The 19,556-nt window shown below is 37.7% G+C and overlaps 1 long non-coding RNA gene across 3 annotated transcripts in view; it reads left to right on the top strand.

Moving 5' to 3' along the window:
• LOC137189807 (uncharacterized) overlaps window positions 1–17,479 on the top strand; it is a 115,843-nt gene extending 98,364 nt beyond the window's left edge. For all 3 annotated transcript variants that reach the window (XR_010929751.1, XR_010929750.1, XR_010929749.1), the window contains 2 exons: window positions 2,572–2,658; window positions 17,219–17,479. This is a non-coding gene — a long non-coding RNA (uncharacterized lncRNA). The remainder of the gene's footprint in view (window positions 1–2,571; window positions 2,659–17,218) is intronic.
• Window positions 17,480–19,556: the final 2,077 nt, after the last annotated feature.

Genomic DNA, 19,556 nt, shown 5'->3' with positions numbered 1-19,556 from the left:
TTATATTTTATCTTTTTGTGAAGCACTTTGTAACATTGTTAAGAAATGTGCTATTTAAATAAAGTTTATGATTGTTATTATTAATCCACAAAAAGCAATGACAAAAACTCAAAGAAACTCAAACAACAACGATTTGGAAATGTAAGTGAGATGTGTGCAAATGTCACTGAGGGAGTATTTTCAGGCTGTTTGACCAATCATAAAGTTGCAGAGGTCAGTTAACATGTCCAGCAAACTGTGTCTTTTTTAAATAATTTGAGAAGAGTTCATCTTAAATTGTTAGAAAATGTAAACAGCGGCAACAAATGGGGGAAAAAAAAGTCAACAATTTGATCAGAAGACGACATAACCAACTTATATACTGTATTTTAGACCAGTTGCAGACAGTCCTGCGTTATTGGTTGAAGTGTAATGAAAGATCATGGCGCTAACATAGCCAAGAGGTTATATATAGGTTCCATTCCCTATATAGCATAATGTGTACAGCAAGACACTAGTATTGCTAGTAGAAGGAGTTCCTTTTTCGGTGTGGCAAGTGTTTCTTAATCGAGTTGAACTAGAGCCAACCACACAAATGTACACATTCATAGCATCCACACAATTGGGATATACTATGAATTACATAAATAGTGCTTGAGCACCCTAGTCAAAGGGATCATTGTGTCCTGCTGTGTCCTCTGTGCGCGGCGCGCCTCGCCTTGGATTAACCAAAGCTGGTACACCATGGGGTCACTGTGTGCCAGCTAATTTACAGCTGACATCCCATGTCTCCTACTGTGGGCATTTGGATGGCATGATGTGAGACACAGATGCCTGCAAAGGCCTGGCATCATGATAAATTTGGAAACAATACTTGTTGCAGTGCAGATACAGGATGATTAATTGCAAGTGTTCCTAACCTTTTACGGCCAATCCCAGTGAGACGCTGAATTCACGTACTGCTGTGGCTGCCCCCTTTTAAAATGGTGACTTCTGTTGACTAGTGGTGGCAAGAGGGAGTCAAAATTTGTCGCTTTCCACATATTTTGATATTCATTGTTTGTTTTGTATAGCTAATAATATCTATATTCAACTTCAGTGAATTCAGGAAGTTGCAGCTTGAGAAACTGGCAACAAGATAGCAGTGCTAAGCTCCTCCAAGCATTTAGCCAAATAGATTGATCCTTGCATAGTGAATTATTTTAAAAATAGATTTAAAAGGAATGGTTTGTTTTGTAAGCTATGTCATTATGCATATGTGATGAGTTATGTAATGTTTAAACTGTCACCTTTACACACACAACTGAAGAATATCTGAGTTATCTGAGAGCATTTTGAATTTTTACACTTCCCAAGAATTACATACTGAAAATGGTTAAATGTGACCTCAAAACAGCAGAAACACCATGTCATCTATTTTTCCCACTTTTTCAATAGAAAGCGGATACAGCAGTAGAAATAAACAGTATTTCCCAAAATAAAATCAACTAATGAACTAACATCATCTACTGTTGATATTGTTGATATCTACCGTTATTGATTGACATCTATCAATTATTATCATCAGTATTATTGACCTTATCATCAGTATTTATCTGTATTCAAATGTGAATATCTATACCACATATATTAACTCACCAACTGAGTAAAAAGTCCACCTGAACAATTTGACCTATTTACAATGATTTAGTATATTCCATTGCATTCCCTAATACAATAATTTGGATATATATTGCACACTAATACTCATACAATATAGGATTAGTAGACATACTTGCAAAGATGTAGAAAATGTCAGCTGGGCCATTACACAGAACGCAGAGAGAGCTCTTAAAATCCCTTTTACCTCTGCTGCAGTGTGACATGAGGTGAAAGGTTTAAAGGTTGGAAATTACATTTTATTGCTCCAACTTATTCACCAACAATGTTCACTGTAATATATATCAGTATATTTCATGTGAGGTGCATTTAAAGCTTTCTTCTGGAACAAATAAGAACAAGTGAAAAATGTTACTTAAGTAAATGTCTAGACATGAATAGTACAAAAACTAGTTTGAGTTAAAACAGTGACAGCATTTCAAATATGAGAGAATATATTGTATCCAGACTTTATAGCAAAGATGCAGCATCTTCATAAATGCAAAGTGGTCTCATACTGACACAGTAGTGACAATGCTAGTCTGACAAATTGTCCACAGCAGTGCACGTTGAGTGTGATAACATCATAAAAAGAAAGAAAATAAATATCTACAGCAGGTCAGCGGTGTGCCAAAGTAAAGAAATATCATTCCCAGAAGCTTAGCTAAGGATTCAGGGAAGTCTTTGGAGTTAGATGCAAGGTTATACGGAGGGCAGCCAGAACGGGTGTTTAGTTTAGTACAATGAGTCAAACAACAGCCACAAAATGGAAGATGCAGAAACTTAATTCACCTTGCATCAGGAATAACACTGGTGAGACAAACGGGTGGAAGGCAATGGTTCAATACAGGGGTGAAGCACAATATTGAAGTGAATATTGAATGATAGGGTGATGAAAAACTGTTTTCAACAAATAAAGCAACTTTATATTCTTTTTTTCCCACTCTGTCTCAGAGAACTGGAGATAATTTGATCTGAGAGTGGTTCACCTGGGAGAGCTGGCTGCTCTGACTGCAGGAGGATTTGTGAACTGGCTCTGAGGCAAGTTCAGCAGAACACACAAACTCTTATTAAACTTCCTGTTTTCACCAAGTGAGAGCATGCACATGCATGTGCTGGCCCACACACACACACACACACTAACACACACACACACAAACACAGAGAGAGAGAGAAATGTAGCATTTAGCAACTGAACTTTCTAACCCCAGATTTGTTGGTGGTCAGGGATAAGTTATGTATTTCATAAAAGAAAAAAGAAATATAGAAAAAAAATCTTTGTGAGAATGACAGTGTTTTTTTTAAATTCCTGCAGCCATGAATTGGTGTTATTCTTATATGTCAGCAATCATTGCTTGGATAAGACTAGAGCCATTGCAATAGATGATTGTCCATACTGCAGACCTGCAAACCTGTATGCATGTCAATCTAAACTACGGAAAAAGCCGGTGACGCCTGTGAGTTCAATTGTGCACGTGCAGTAAGTCTAACAGCAAGAGGCAGCAGCGTCTCGCCTGCCAAAAAGCAAAAGAAGAAGAGTTCAACCAATCATAGTGCTGGATTTATTCCCCCTACCCTCAACCAAATATCAAGCGGGGATGATCATGATTGACAAATGTGTAATGTCATTTCAAGAGACTGCAAATTGACAGCAACACAACACAGTGTTTCCCCTATAATAGTACAGGCCTGGCGAGCCACCAGGCCAACAAGAACCCCCGCCAGGCCAAAAAATATTTTTTTAAATGTCAATAATAATGCCAAATATCCAGGAAAAGGTTAGCAGTAAGTTGTCAGTCTGGTAGTAAATGTACAGTACAGACTACAGTGTGTCAGTTAATAAATGCTGCAGCTTGTCAAGACCATGAAAAGTCACGTGTGTTGTTTCCCCAACTGCTGTAAAAGTGAAGGGGTTAGCTCCAAAGTTAGCAACAATGGGTTAGCCTAGCCTGATGACACTAAAGCTGCCTGCTGTCGCTGCTTTAACTTTGCCTACTCTCGGAAAATTCCAAGGAAAAGAAACACCCCCCATTGCAAATTAAGTACATATCTAAAAAGGAATGTGATTACTTCTACAGTTTCAACAGTCATGTTCATATTCAGCCTGTATTGTTATTAAGTCATCATACCATTAAGTAATATTAATCATAATGAGAACAGTTGTATTAACCAACTCAAAAATATTTATTTCACCATAGCCACAAAATAGTCTGTTCAGGCTGGTTAGGGTTTTACAGCTACATTGTCATTATCTTTTCAAATTAGCTGAAAATCATATTTTCAAAAATCAAATTGGCTTAAAGTTTTATTATTGTGGCGGTGTAAACAGTAGAAACTATATAAATGCAGTGGTGGTAGGGTAGTGTGTAGCCTAAGTGAAATTGTGTTCCTTGGTTTAGGCAGGTGATACAAATGGACAAACATGGGCATTTATGACTAACTAACAATACTGGCATCTTCAGATGTTTTTGTGAACAATCTATTAATGGTATCAAGAATTTTCATATCAGTGATGAGTATCACTTTTTTGTCTGTTTGACTGTTGCATGTATGCAAATGATGTACTATAATGTGTATGTATGCAAATTATGTACAATAATTCATTGTGCGAACAGCAGTGATATGCATCTGATGCAACTAGGTCACCGAAGTGGTACTCAAAAAATAGTTCAGGGTTGGCAGGTCTGATACTGTACATCAAGGTCAAATGAAGCAACAAGGAATACCTGTCACATAGACGAGTGGAGATGTTGAATTCTTGATCAGACTTGAAGACCATTTTCTGATAAATTCAGAATAAATAAATAATAATAATAATAATAAATTCAATGACATAAAGCATTACAGGAATAAAAGCTCCATAACCACAACTGCCCGTCCAGTCAAATCCCCTCTTCATCAGAACTGGCTGTCCTTATGGTAAAACAAAATAAAGCAAAGGTAAGTAAAAGTAAATGGGTTTTCCTATTGAATGTTATTGCTTTAGGAATGGGAGCAGATGGCTATTGATCTGCCTCATCCTTGGCCATTACCGTTGGGATGGCAATCAGGGAGGCCCGTTGGTTTCTGGGTAAACAAGCATTTTCTCCTCTCATGGCAGAGCGGCGTTGAGATTGAGAGCAGTAAGAGGCTTGGAAAAACATTTCTATCGGTCTCCTCTGTGCTACTGACAGGACAATTGAAAAGTATCATTCATGGATGGCCTAAACATGATTGTTTCTCTGCTTGCTCTGCCCCGTGAGAACAGATATATGCCCTGGGGTATGAGGAGACATTTACAAGAGCAAACACTGGAGCAGAATACATAAAAGGGGCAAAAAGGGTTTTGTTGATATGATTAGTGGTGTTTGTAGGCTGAACTTGTTTCACCTCCCAAATAGGACGGTCAGACTCACTGTAACATAATTTCCTGTGTAGACTCACAGAGCCCAAAAGTATGGCATATCCAGGCCTCATCAACTTATAAAGTCTTAACTTTCTTAATTTACCACCAGAATGTTTAATACCACTGCCAAGCCCCATGACATTCAAGTTTCTGACTTGCGACATTTTGCGAATCAGCATTGCTTTTCCTAACCTTAACCCATTAGCCGTCCTAACCTTTATCCAAGTGCTTTAGTTTGCCTAACCCTAATCACACTGTGACCACATAGGTGGCACATCAGAAAACAGCTTTGTTCGTAAAGTAAGTTCGTAAGAAGACTTGTACATTTCCCATTTAAAATTTGACAAAGAACTTGCAAACAATGTGCGAGTTTAATACAAAATATGCTGTCAATTTCTCTGTTACGATGTATGTAAATGAATAAAGTCTACTTATCTACTTATCTACTGTAGGCTGCTTAACAATACTCATCACACCTTGACAATGGATGTATACAGTTTATCTGAATTTGCTCACATTTCTCAATACTAAGTTAATTTAAATTTAAAAACTGCACTCAGCACAGATAATCACACAAAAAAAACCAAACATGAAAAATCAGGTTTAAGGTTTTGACACACAATGCACTGACCACATTTTTTGTTAAGTTCTCACTTAAACTCAGTCTCTAAAAGATCTATTTCTTTTCACTAACCTGCATTTTATTGTGTTATACGCAATAGCTTGCCTCTGGTGTTTGGCTTAGCTAAAAATCTGATGTTAGCCAAACCAACAGAGTGGATTCTTTTAGCATGTTAGCCACTGAATTAATTGTATGACAGCCAAACTCCTATTCTTTTACAAATTAGTCAACATGGTCCTGCTACAGTACAGCTATTAATAAATGTTTCCCCCAAAATACATCACTCTAGATGCAAATTTGTAATTACATCAAGAAATGACCTTTATTATTATCATGTACAATTTTTGCAGCTTGCCTCATATAGTAGACTATTTCTTCTTCTTCTTTTGAACCAAGGATTTGGCCATATATTTTCATTAACACTGTCTATTCTTTCTGAATCCATAGTGTGATGAGTCAGGTGTGAGTCTCCAGCCTCTCACTGCTCTAAATGCCATTCCAAACTCATTACCTCGGTCTCGCGTCTGGCCATCTACCCATCATGTTCTGACCTTGAGAAAATAGATAGAAAGGTGACAACTGAGTACCCAATTCTATAAAGGAGTGGAGGCGAAAAAAAGTGAGGGTAAATATACTTCTGCCATACTTCTGCTGTGGTTCTTTGTGTTCGGAGTCAGAGGATCTAGTGTCTGATAGAATAGCAGGATAATAATGCGATTTAACAAACATATGATATCTTTAAAAAGAATGTAACAGTAAATACCAGACATGAACAATTTATAGTTTAAGTTCCCATTTTTCTGGTATTTTTACAGATCTGGGTGTGTAGTTCTTTTTTCTTTAATATGAGATGTTTTAATTATGAAATAAAATGCATAAAAAACTCCTCCTCATTACTGACCCACATGTGTCTAATGGGTTAAGCCATCAAAAGCTATGAAAAGATATATCAATATAAGTGGCTTTCTCTGAGTTTGTTGGTATTTTTTACTCCTAAATGTGTTTTTTATTGTATTTAAAACTTTGATAGCATATGTGCAAATATGACCCTTTATTGGAAAGTAAGTAAATTGTGCTTTTCCCAAACAAATGCACTGGATTTGAAGTACAGTATAGCGAGAAGCTCTTTAAGTCCCTCGTTTACACATAGCAGCGAACACATCTACCCATCCTGCAACAGGTGATGAATATCAAGCCCTACAAATACCTTATTTCATATGTCTTGAGTTTTATTTTGTTCTAGTGGAGGATTACCAAAGCACTGCCTGCCTTAAACACCCAGTAACAGTGTGTTCCTCTGACTTCCAAAATTGCCTCAGTTTAATAGTCTAGGAAATCATGTTCTGTCTTTACGCACTAAGAGGGATTTTTCTTTCTACTACTTACTGTTGGTAATAACAGACAGCATGCTTAGACTGCATGGTGCTAACAAATACTGTCTTAAAATCATATTTTTCTTGAATGAAAAGACAAATCTGCACATGAAGCCAGATCATTTTCTGTGTGTTCAGGCAGATTGGGTCACTGATGTCGATTGATTTATGAAAATGACTGAAACGGGTGGATTTGCAGTAGAAACAGATGAAATAGTCTGAATCTTATGATAGATCTTTCCACCTTTTCTGAAAATACACAAATGATTTTAAGTGTCAGTAATAGGTTACATAACAGGGTTTACAGATTTGCAGTATATTTAAAGCTTCCATTGTGTTGTAGTTCAAATAAGATTAACAAATCACGAAGGTCCACAGTGAAGATGTACGGCGGTACAGTAAATTAAGTTCAGATTTTTTTCAGCATTATGGCCCAATAAGATAAAATGTCAATCCTGTAGAAAACAATACAACCATACACATGAAATACTTCCCCCTCACTATGACAAAATATGTGAGGACATGCATGAACTCCAACCAATTAAAATGATGGTCTTGTTTCACTGACATTAACAAGTATCTTAGCAACAGGATCCCACCAGATTTAAGCCTCACTGTCTGCGGCTTCATGTGATAACCTCAAAGCAATCATTTCCCCCTTTTTTTTCTCATTTTCACCAGATTGCCATATTACAGATACAGGTGTTCAGTTAGTGATCTTTATTTAATAAGGTGTGGTGCAGCAGTTGAAGATTTGCTTTGTGTCATGAGTGGACATGTTAAGAATTTGATTGAAAGTTAAGACCTCACCTTGTTAGTGTTTTTTTTTTTACCTGGTCAGAGATTGACAGGAGTCCTGCATACCTTGATTAAAACACATTTCTTTGGCTTGTCTGTGAACTGAGGAAATCAAAAACTGCTGGTGGAATCCTTAATATGTAGGTGTCATTTAGGTTCAAATAGAATGCAAATTACTTGTACAATTGAAATGTCAACTTAAACATGCTGCGCGCCTGGCCTGTGGCTACCCGGAGAAGTCATTTAAAGTCATTTCGTTGATTCAGAGTCCCACTAATCCTTTTTCATTTCCTTATAGTCTCGGAGGTTACAGGAATAACTAGGAGAGGGGGTGGGTGGTGGGGGGTGGGGTCGACACATCTGGGAATCAGGTTGATTTCCCGTCTGGCTGAACGGAAAAGGTTTGTCTTGATTTGTCGTCTTACGGTTTTCACTCAAAAAAAATCTGCACCCCAATTACAACAGGGTTTTGCTTATTCAAATGTGAGACCTCCTAACTGACCAGCTTGTCAAACAAGTCAGTTGAGTTAAAAATACAGCAGGGAATTTCCAGCAGCGCAATGAATATGTTTTCCAGTCCATATTTTATATTTTAGATGAGTTTTGAGATTTGATTGTGTATTTTGAGCATTTTCTTCTCATTTCTTCTCGCTAACTATGAAATATGTATAGACAAGAAGACACTGACCAATGAAATGTCAACATGTGCTTCATGTATGTACTATGTTTGCAGTGTATGGGGGGTCAGCCACATACCCGCTAAGATATAAAAGGTATTAAAATGAAGTGATGAGAGAGATAGATGGATGTGTCTCAATGGAGGTCGTGTCCATGTTATGGTCTAGTGATTTTATCCTCAATCATACATGTTGATATGTCTCCTTTGTTTTACATCCTTTTGTGCCAGAGACAAAGCCTACAGTTTTTAAAATAGTGCAGCCTTGTATGAATTATTATTTGAGTTAATAGAAAGCATTTTTAATTTGGAATTATGTAATGTAATTGTCATTGTGATGGCATTTCATAAACATGCAAGACTTGTTTTCACTGGGTCTAATTCCCAAGTGGCTACCACAATGAATTTGATTAGTAATGCCACATCCATCATCTGATTCGGTCACGTATGAAAGGATCCATTCCAATGGCATGCCATATATCCACTTCAATTGAAATTTATAAATTGTTACCACTTAATAAAAAAGGTGAAATCGCTCCAAAGGGGCCTTAAACAGCAGAGACTCCGAGGATATTCATGATTTATGCACACACAGCAAGAGACCCAATGTAAACTTCAGTCATGCACGTGCACAAACATCTACCCTGGGACATTTACCTTTCACCCTCATTGTCTCCATCTCATTGACACATGGCCATCAATTTCTGCTGCATCTCGCACTGGATCGTCTTTAAGGTCGATTTGATCCGTCCAAGCGGTGGCCTGATGCACTGTCCCCCTCCTCTCTCCTCTTAAATTGCCTACCCCAGGGGAGTGCTTGTGTTTGCTCCTGGTGAGGGCCTATGGTTGTGTCGTTAATTTATAAGAGAGATAAAATGCTTTCTTGAGTTGTGCTAGACACACTGTTGGCTCTTTGGGTGCTCAGTGGTGAGTTGGTCTTTTATTTGTGCAACAATAAAGCAGAGCTTGTTAAATGTTACCACTGCAAATTTCATTTACACATACAGTAGGAACAACCTCCTAAGCTTACCGCCTACATATGGAGATGTAATGTCTTTACAATGTTGATGGTGTGGCTGATGTGCTAGTAACTATGAAGATGTTTGGATTCCACCCATTACAGTACATTTATGTTTTACTTGGCAAACAGGCCATATTTAGGCAGTATGAACTGAAGTAACGGAACAATTAATTGCAAAACTTTCTCTGGCCTGACTTAAGAGTCTATGCTGCCAGGAAAACACATATGAATGACACATTTTAAAGTATGTTTTCTTAAGACAGAACTTCATAAATGTAGAAAATCCTGCTTTGATTTTTATCACAGAAAAGCGAAAACAAATTGCTGTTTCCTCTAGTGTCTGGGGTTTTATTGATAGTAGAGGTAGTAGAACTGCTGGCCCAGTTTCTTTTTTTCCTGGAAGACAAAAGTGATAAAGTATTCTCATGAAACTTACTGATGTCTCAGGCATCGTGCCTTGACCTTTGGGAGCTATCTTGTTGTGTCCCCAGAAACGAGACCTAGACAGCTGAGATTTCAGATTACAGACTTTTCTATCATGTTCAGTGCTATTGGACTGCAGAGAGCCCCTGCCACCTTATTGTGGTTCTTAAGTGTTGCGTCTTCAGGGAGCCATTGAGGGCCCCAGCTGCCAAATAGCAGCAAGAGAAACCATTTGTCTTAGCCTGCTCATCTTAAGCTGAGCACCCCCCAACCCTAAACCCAGGCCTGGAAAGAGAAAGAAGTGCTGCAGTGAAAAAAAAATCTTAAAATAAGGTAGAAGACTCCTGTTTCTGTAAGAAGCTGCTGACATTCATGAGCGCAGAACTGGCATAACTTAAAATTTTGATTTTCAGTCTGAAAACAAGATTAAGTGGCTTGTTAAGATGTACATTTTTGCAGTGCATGCAGATGGTCTGGCAATAAAACCCCCAAAAAACTGGTTGTGATCTGCCTGCCATATGGACTGTGTTATCACTTGTTAGAGCCTCGGTATGTTGGACGCTATGATCTTATTAGATGTGTTGAATGACAGATGTGATTTATTGATTGTATGTGCTGCATTTGTGTCTTTGTACTGCTGTTTTAACCCGGTTCACTGCAAGACCATTGAACATATCATAGTACTAGCAGAGTCAGGTAAATATACTGTAGGTATGTTAGCTTAAGTCAGGACAGAGTGGTAAGTTAGCAGGCCATAAACATGCATTAATAGTTTACATCAACTTATTTTTGAAATAGAAATTATTATATCTGCCATTAGTTCCATTACAAGTTCTTAACATTTGAAGACAGAAGTCAGAGAAAAGATCCAAATAGATTTGATTTAATGGACTTTTTTGATCTAGCATCTTTCGATGTTTTTTGGATCTGCAAGTGCTACACTGTGTCTTTGAGATCTTAACATTTTCCTGTAATTTGTAATTTGGCAGAGCTAGTTGTACACCATGTGGTTTTAGGAGTTATATATGTTCAGGAGTAAATAATACTAAGAATAAGAACATATTAATATGAATTTGTCAATAGTCGGTGGTTTAGGGATTCTGCAAAGACAGATCTGCATTACTGCTGATTACTTTGATATTCCTTATAGATGTTTTTTTCTCCTCCAGTGTGGACGTGCAAATTTTGAATAGGACTTTGTTTGCCTTGATTTTGACCAGGCCTCAAGCAATCCAACCTTTTCTCTCCTAACCAATTCTAAGTACTGGATTCAGTGTAGAGTACCAGATTGATGTCAGTGCTCTGATATCAGATTTGTTCTCTGTATACCGTGTTTAAAAAAATCTGTATACTACACTGCATGGAAATGATTGGAATCATATTTTTATGTCAGATTACATGAGGACAGGATTTACTGTGTAAAATCTGAATCGGGGGCCTATCAATTAAATCAACTAATAGCAGTGACACTGACAAAGAAACTTTATTTAATGTGGATCAGTTATGGCATGACCAATATCTGATCCACTTAATCATTCTTTTTGTGTATTTTAATTCTCATTTTTCACTGCTCTGTGCTGTTCAATAAAGCAGCATCAAAGGGATCTCCAAACAGTTACAATATTTAATGTTTTAGTGTAAATGTTGTAATGATGTCAGTAGATGTACATACAACATGCATATCCTTGGCCTGGCAGCACCAATTACTCATTTATAACCTTTGAGTATTTCAGAAGATGTCCATGGTAAAGTCATCACCACCAACTAATCTGTCATTATACAATGAATTAGAATCCATCATATCCAAAACAAACCCGGACCTGTCAAACTCATCGACCATTCTCTGCTCCATCCCTCAAAATGACCTTTTCCTTTTCCTGCTGAACTATCAGAGGTAATAAAAGCTTGGAAGTCAGATGCTAAATGTGTTTAGTTTTTAATTATCACACTGATCCTCATGGCAAATAACAGTACCGATCAATAGAGGCTACTGGGAAATATTCCACTATGAATGCATAGTGGGGATTATCTCCATCATTGTCATGACAAAATCAAATTACTGCTGATGATGAGTGGACAATGCTGTGGAAGATGTGACAGATGGATGTGGGGAAATGCAGGATGGGAGCTGTAAGATCTTAGACTCTGTGCATGATGCACCGCTCAATTCTTTGTTCTACATTTTCATTCAGTATTGCAGGTATATAGATTTTTATGTTTTCTTATTACCTTTCTTGGTATAGATATAGACCCCTGACATAGAAGAGGTTATTAGACTGTAGAAGGATCAGGGAAATTGATAAGTCCTAAAGTTTCAATGAAAAAAGGTAACTGCACACATGCACACTTATATTGACAGGTGTGGTTTTTATATTTTCACTCTAGGATATTTACCACCCTGGGTGAGTTGGATGGTTAACCACACCTGTCAACATAAAGCTTGTCAGCCTATTGGTGTGCATGATCTGTGGCTTGGAGTAAGTGTGCAGGCATAGCACCTGCGTAATATATGTACAGTTACTTTCCTTCAACTCATAAGTCCTGAACGTTATAATTTTCTCCCTGACAATGTCTGATATGTTTCGTTCTTTATAAATGTGTCAGTAAACTAAACAAATATAGTAGACCCTTCCACGTGGATTAAGAAACCATTTAGTTATGGGGCAGTTGATTCAGAGTTTACTTGACCTTTACTTTTATTGCACAGTGGTAGATGTACCGTCTTTTTACAAACCAGCCATACGTATATCCATTCTCTACACCTGCCTATCCTGTTTGGTACCATGGGGGTTCTGGAGTTTATTTATATCAGCGTCCCCTGGGCAAGAGGCAGGGTACACCATGGACATTTTGTCAGTCTTTCACAGGACTAACACATGCATTTTCAATTCATGTAAACTAACATGTCTGTGAACTGAAGGAAACCAACTTAGAACGTGCGATCTCCACATAGAAAGACCACAGTCGGCCAGGTTAGGGAACAATAATGGTTTGGTTTAAGGGAACCTCTGATTTTACACATTAAGATCAGTATACTTGTCATGGGGAGAACTACTCAGCCTGTGAAAACATTTATAACATTCCCCAACTTTGTATGCTTTATTTGTGGCGAAAGAGAAAAGCATAGTACGTATTTACTGCTACACTTATCATACAATATTATTACTGTTAACATAAATAAAACAATTCACAAAAGGTTTTATGACAAAAATCCTTTCCTTCACCTTTTCCTGCTAATTTCCTACTCTAAGTATAAGTCAAAAAATAAGGCACACAGATGTAAAAGGAACAACTGTAATGGATTATCTTTTGTGCTAAGAGTCGCGTTACGCTCGAAAAGTGGTAGTTTGTACAACCTGTTGTCAAATGTGTTTATAGCTTATAGCTGACGATAATGAGTGCATATTTTCTAACAGTCTTCTGGAAGGCATTTATGGTGTTGTCCCCATGAACAGTGACTTTTGCTTCTCGGTGTACATTGAGTCCATTTCATATTTTGAGTCTATTTTATGTAAAGGTGCCATAAGGTGCTATAAGACTATTGAATGTGATCATTTGCCAACTCTGGTCTAATATTTCTGTATTCCATAGCGTTAGTCATACAGAAGCCAGCTGTGGTCAATAAAGTCTCAAAAATAACTCTGAGGGGTAAACCAACATTTAATGTGCTTCTCCAAACATCAACCCCTTGCTGACCTTTTGCCTCTGTGACAAGAGACTAAGTAAACTGCACTTATGCTCTTAAGAAAGTTTATAAATGTTGCATGTGCGCTGAATGTTTCCTTTGCTAATCAAGCCCAGCCAGAGAAAACAAACTGCCTTTAATTTCAGCTTATGACTTGTGACTCGTGACTTGTGAGAGGTTACCTCTCTAGTTCACCAAAAAGGACACATTCCAGCAAACATACCAGCAACTAAATAAGATGGTCTGTTTGTAATTTGCCTGCTCACCGTTGCACTAATTTAACCTCAGCAAAGAAGCGATGGGAATGTTTCAGACTTGCTAACAAAAGTATTTGAAATGTGGTCATTACACTGATTTTCTAGCTGATGTCAAAGATGTACAGTTTAGAGGCCCAATCACTTCCATCAATAACCTATAAAACCCTTCCCTGATCATTTGATACATTAGTATTAGTTTGTTAAACCCACTTGTAATAGTGACTGCAAAAAACAGAAATCATCACATATCAGATAATGAGAAAACCTGCCAATTAACGCAAAGTCACTTTGAGTTTTTACTTAAGTTAACAATTATTTGATGATACTTTTTGACCCATGACTTGACAGTGCTTAAGTGTCTCATCAGTGAACCTTGGATTTGTTTGTACAGGAAGTCTGCACCACACCAAACCTTCCCATCCCTCATATTAACAACAGGTAGTTATGGGACAAAAGCCTGAGCCAAAGCCCTAAATATACAGTTAGGTTGAAGCAATTCTTTTCAAGCTCCACGGTCACAGACATACTCACTAAGCCAAGCAAAGTAGCAAACAGATTCCTCTTTCCTGACTGAGTAATCCATTAATTTCTCATTCCTTCTTTTGTGTTGCCCAGTGGCATGTCTAGTCTCTGTGATTTCTTTTACCTCCAACAGAGCTTTGGGAAAACGAGAAACTCACCTTCTCATGCTGCCTTCGCCTTCAGCTACAGTCTGAGGTTCATCATATTAGGCAGGTTTTATTGCTGTCTTAAAGTGGCCTCCTGATCGTGTACTGTACATACAAACCTGGGAAGAAGAAGGTGGTTCAAAATTGCAAAGCGATGCTGGCCATGCACAGGTCCCTCATGCTTGTGTGCACAAACGGGACTCAACAGTTAGTAAAGAATCACATTTCAGAATGCTCTGTTAAGTTGAAATACATAAAAAGGACTTAAACGTTATATTCAAAATTGCAAAAATACAAGGAATAAATTCTTTAAGTCACCTGCTGCTTATCAAAATTAGCAATAGATACAATTTGGCTAATACGAAAAATTGCACAGTTTATCTACAAACGGGGTTTCTGATGAAGAACTAGGGCTTATTATTTTCAAAATGTACTTTCAAAAATCTGGTAATAAACTGGTAAAAAAAAAAGCCAAAAATTCAAGAATCCTTGTGAAGATAAGATTTTAAAAATAACAGTACAAACACTTTGTAGCCGAACACGTTATTGTTTCTTTCACTTCTGTAAAAGGGCAAATTTGCTTCTTCTCCCCATTTTTTAATTTACTCCCCACAAAAAGTGTTTTTTTTAACTGTGCTCATCTCAAGAGGGCTTATTTTACAGTAAACTACAAAATGTAATAAAACAGAAAGCAATTACCCTTACATGCATGTCACATATTTCTGTTCACAGTAAATAATTAACCCTTTTTTCACTTACAGGACAATTTACAATGTGAGTGCATTAACATGCATATAAAGCATGTGTAATGATAACTTTCTGGTTGTTCTTTGGAGGTAGTTTTAGTCTCTGCTTCATTCAGAGTACATGTACTCTATTTCAAGTTTGAAAGAAAAATTAATTGAATGTATAGAATAATGGCCATAACTTAGACTTTTATACATTAGTGTTGTCTACCTCCATGGCCTCTCACTACACAGAGGAAACTAAGAACAGAACCGCAACCCCAGCAAAGGAGAACATCTGTCCCCCAGCACATGACTGATTACAGAGTGGCTAAAAAGTTAAAAAATTCACATTTTTCACAATTTTATATGATGCTTGTGCTGAAAGCCAAAAGTGCTGCGTGTGTTGTGGCTTCATGCAAGCCAGTTTTGGGTTCTCGTCCTTCCCTGACCCAAAAAGTTTGGTCCACATCAAAGCCCCGACACATCTGGTTCTGAGTAGAGGCAGAGGGCAGGTGGACACAAGAGGTCTTCATTTTACCGGCGGGGGGATGTCAGAGGGTAGCGAGGGGTTAGTGGCAACACAGAAATGTTCACCACACACTTCAGTGAGATTAATCAGAGTTTAGAGGAACAGGATTGTCATTTCCTGGATGAGTGTTGGAAAATTAGCTTCGCCATAAATCTCAGTAGGTTTAGTTATCCTGTCCCAGCTTTTATCAGGTTAATATAAATTGAGGTAACTGCAACCAAGCAATAATTTTGTGTTTTACAATTGGCACTTCTAGTTCAGCAATCTAATTGATGTACAGTAAGAGGTGTTAAAAGACAATTCCTGTCTTAGTTATTTTTACAGTACATAATTTGAAACAAATACATCTAAATATTACAGTGTTGTAATATGCTCTTTGAGCAGGTAATATTTGTATGGTAACAGTGATGTCTCCAATGTTGATAACCCACTGAAACCTGTTGCGCAAGAAGCGCAAAATTATTTTGTCACAAGTCAGATAGAAGTCGGATAGACTGATGGTTTCTGGTGGAATATATACAGTGCAGTCTGTAAGTATTTTCATTGTTTTGGCGCCAACCTGCACATTGGTTTCATATTAAAACAATGACTATGCAGTCAAACTGGTAGCATAAAGGTGTTCAGATTCATAATGGTTGAACACTTGCAGACCAGTAACCATTTTAACACTTGGTAGTATTTATAAAACTTGCTACAATTTTGCTATCATATTGTTCATTGGACGTGGATGTAAACAACCCTCATGTCAAAGCTGAAAGTCAGCACTTTAACCTCATAGTCATTGTTTAATAAATAAAAAACAAAACCTCACAAATACTGCACTGTAGTACTTTCACAGTCTGATGGTCATTGTATGTTTAGAGTTTATTGTTAAATGTTTCGGTTGTAAATCACATTCTTCAGGAAAAGATTAAAATTGAGTTTTAAGTCCACTTTCAGGAAACCAACAGCTGAACACTCAAATAGACAGACAACAAAATGGCATGTTTTTGTCTTCACTGTCTTTTTTCTGATATGACAAGTCAAGCACAAGTGTGACAAGCCTTATGCATAAATAAATGCTCATCCATGTAATTTACAGTCTTATGCATTAACTTTTGTAAGATGGTGAGAAGGTAAGAGACTGTGAAAGATGAAAGCACCCAGGAAAAGGTTAAAGAAAGAGTCAGAGTGTGTGTCCATGTGTATGTGTTGGCACATATAACCTCTGCAACCATGGCCAAGTCATCCTGCGGAAGATTGCTGGCAGGCCTGGGGTCAGAGGTCACCCCTCTCAGGGAATTGTCCCTTTAAAAGGTTATCTGGGCCTCAGTTTGGTGGTGTGATGTGATTTCAGTTTGTAATTGTGTATGATTGAAATAATATATAATATCAAACAAGCTCTGAAGGTCATCTTTTTCCCATGGTTTCACTCTTTTTTTTTTCTCTCCTCTCAGAAGAATCTCCAAATGTGCGACTTGTCTGGCAAATCCATTTGGAAGCAGTGCTAAAAAAAAAAAACATAACTCCAGTAATACAAGGAGGAGAAAAAGATGAACATTCAAAGTACTATAAAAATCTCCTGCTACAGAAAAGACACAACATACTATTACTGTAAATTTCATCTCCCTTATCTGAAATGTAAATATACTTATGACAAGGCATTATGTGTACACTTTGTCCTCAGCTGTTTTAAATGAAAAAAGGACATTTCTTTGTTCTTTGTCTTTTCTTCCATTGCCTGTTTGTTGGTTATTCCTGATTAGAAAGGATCTCCATCTGCCTGTCTGGAGCTCGTAAGCCCGCTCAGATCTCCGCTTCTTGTTGAGTGAAAGCTCAGCTAAATCCGTGCAAGCCTAATGTTTATCCGATGTGAAAATAATTACTCAAAAGTGTTTTTCTTAATCCTGATAATTAAAGCGCGAAAAGGAAGATCAGTGTCACTGTATATCACGGGGGCCTGGCGATTGACTTCCTGGTCGCTGTAAGTTTCAGGTGAAGATGGGAGCGGATAAAGGTTAGATTAGGCCTAATCCAGAGCAGCAGCAGCCCTTAATCTGTTATGATACAAGGATGATCACTTAAAAAGGTCTGGATCCAGGGCTCTGCCTCCTGGTTGGGCGAGTGAAGGCTCGACTGGGACCCGTCTTAAAACCTGCTTAGCGGCACGGTGGCGCCAGCAGCTGTGAGCACTTGTGGACGACTGTGGTTAGAGAGCAAGAGAAGGAAAGAGAGAGGCAGAGACAGAGGAAGACATCTCAATATCATCCAACGCCTGGGTTTCCCCATCGAGGGCGGACAGGGCTTAGAGGGGAAACCTGTTGTCGGCCAGTAATCTCAAGATCAACAAGCAGGTTTGAGTCCAGGGCTATGATTTCACTGTGGCACATCAGGGATCTGCAAAATGAAGCCCAGAGTGGCATTAAGGGCCCAAATGGAAAACAGCTCATCTTGTTAGAGCCAGCGAGGCAGGAGACTAGCGACCCGGTGATATTGGACGGAACGGGAATTCAGTCATCTCTCCAGATCATATTACCAAACTCCAGCGGGATAGGAGTGCGAGCAAAGGGGGGATTAGGCGAGAAAATCTGCGTGGCTTGGTGAATTAGGGTTGGAAAAGATGGCAGGATGGCATGTTGCGCAGTTGGCATCTTCGAGATGCTGAACTAGATGGCGTGGATGCTTGTGGATGCACATGCCAAGGAGGGCAGCGATGTGGATATAGTGACACATAAAGTCTTCAGATGTTTTTTTTTTTAAAAGTATCAAGTGAAATGAATGGGTGGAAAAATTGTGTAAAGGAACATACACACAGACCCACACATACAATTTATAGGATCATTAATGTGTTATTTAGAGAAAGGATCCACAGAAAAAAAAGAATAACTTTGTAGAAAAAGTGTTGCAGTCACAATCTGTTTTTCCTTACTGAATAATCTTTTTGGAGAATGCTGAGTCCAAAAAATAGAGAGAAAATATTTTAAAACGAGAAGTGACAAGGCCCAAGGTGTAAAAACCCTCAAACAGGAAACAAAAGAAATGCCTTTTGTCTTCACTAAAATTAATTTCCCATTTCACATCTTTTATTGATACAGAAATAATAATGTATTGAATCGTGAGCCATGAGCATCACATTGCAGGTTATCGGATATTGGAGTGTCACCAGTAATTACTTGCATATTTACCAGGCTGTTTTATATGATAATAAGCAGATGGAATCAATTTACGCATATGTTTATTGACTTTTTTTTTTTTACCAGCCTATTGATTGCCACAAAAATTACTTGACACCCAGTTGCCTAAAAGAGCTTCATTATCTCATTTACTGTGTTTTAACAATGTGAAAATGTCATTTTTGTTCTGAAACTCTCACACATGACAACACACCAGTGTTTATTTTGTTATCATTAAAGTGGACTAATATACTACTATTACTACTACTACTAATGATAATAATAATGATAATAATAAACTTTATTTATACAGTACTTTTCAAAACAAAGTTGTAAAGTGCATTGCGTGATTGCACCACTTGACTAATTTCAGGACTGAAATGAGTCAAATAAAATCAATAAGGCAAATAAAATCAGCAATGAGCGGATAATACTTGCTAGCTATTGATTATTGGAAATTGGAGGATGACATTCAGATCAAACTATTATTCTCTTTTAACTTAATCAACCAATTTATATTCAATAATACGACATTTTGTAACATCCTATTCAAATGAATAACCTGCTTATTATTGGTGTCAGATTGTATGTGCAATCTGTGGTGCTACGCATATGTAGCATT

This window comes from Thunnus thynnus, chromosome 9, assembly GCF_963924715.1.
Source record: "Thunnus thynnus chromosome 9, fThuThy2.1, whole genome shotgun sequence".
Taxonomy (NCBI): Eukaryota; Metazoa; Chordata; class Actinopteri; order Scombriformes; family Scombridae; genus Thunnus; species Thunnus thynnus.
Note: the sequence above shows the minus strand (reverse complement) of the source record. Positions and strands in the feature narration are given on the sequence as shown.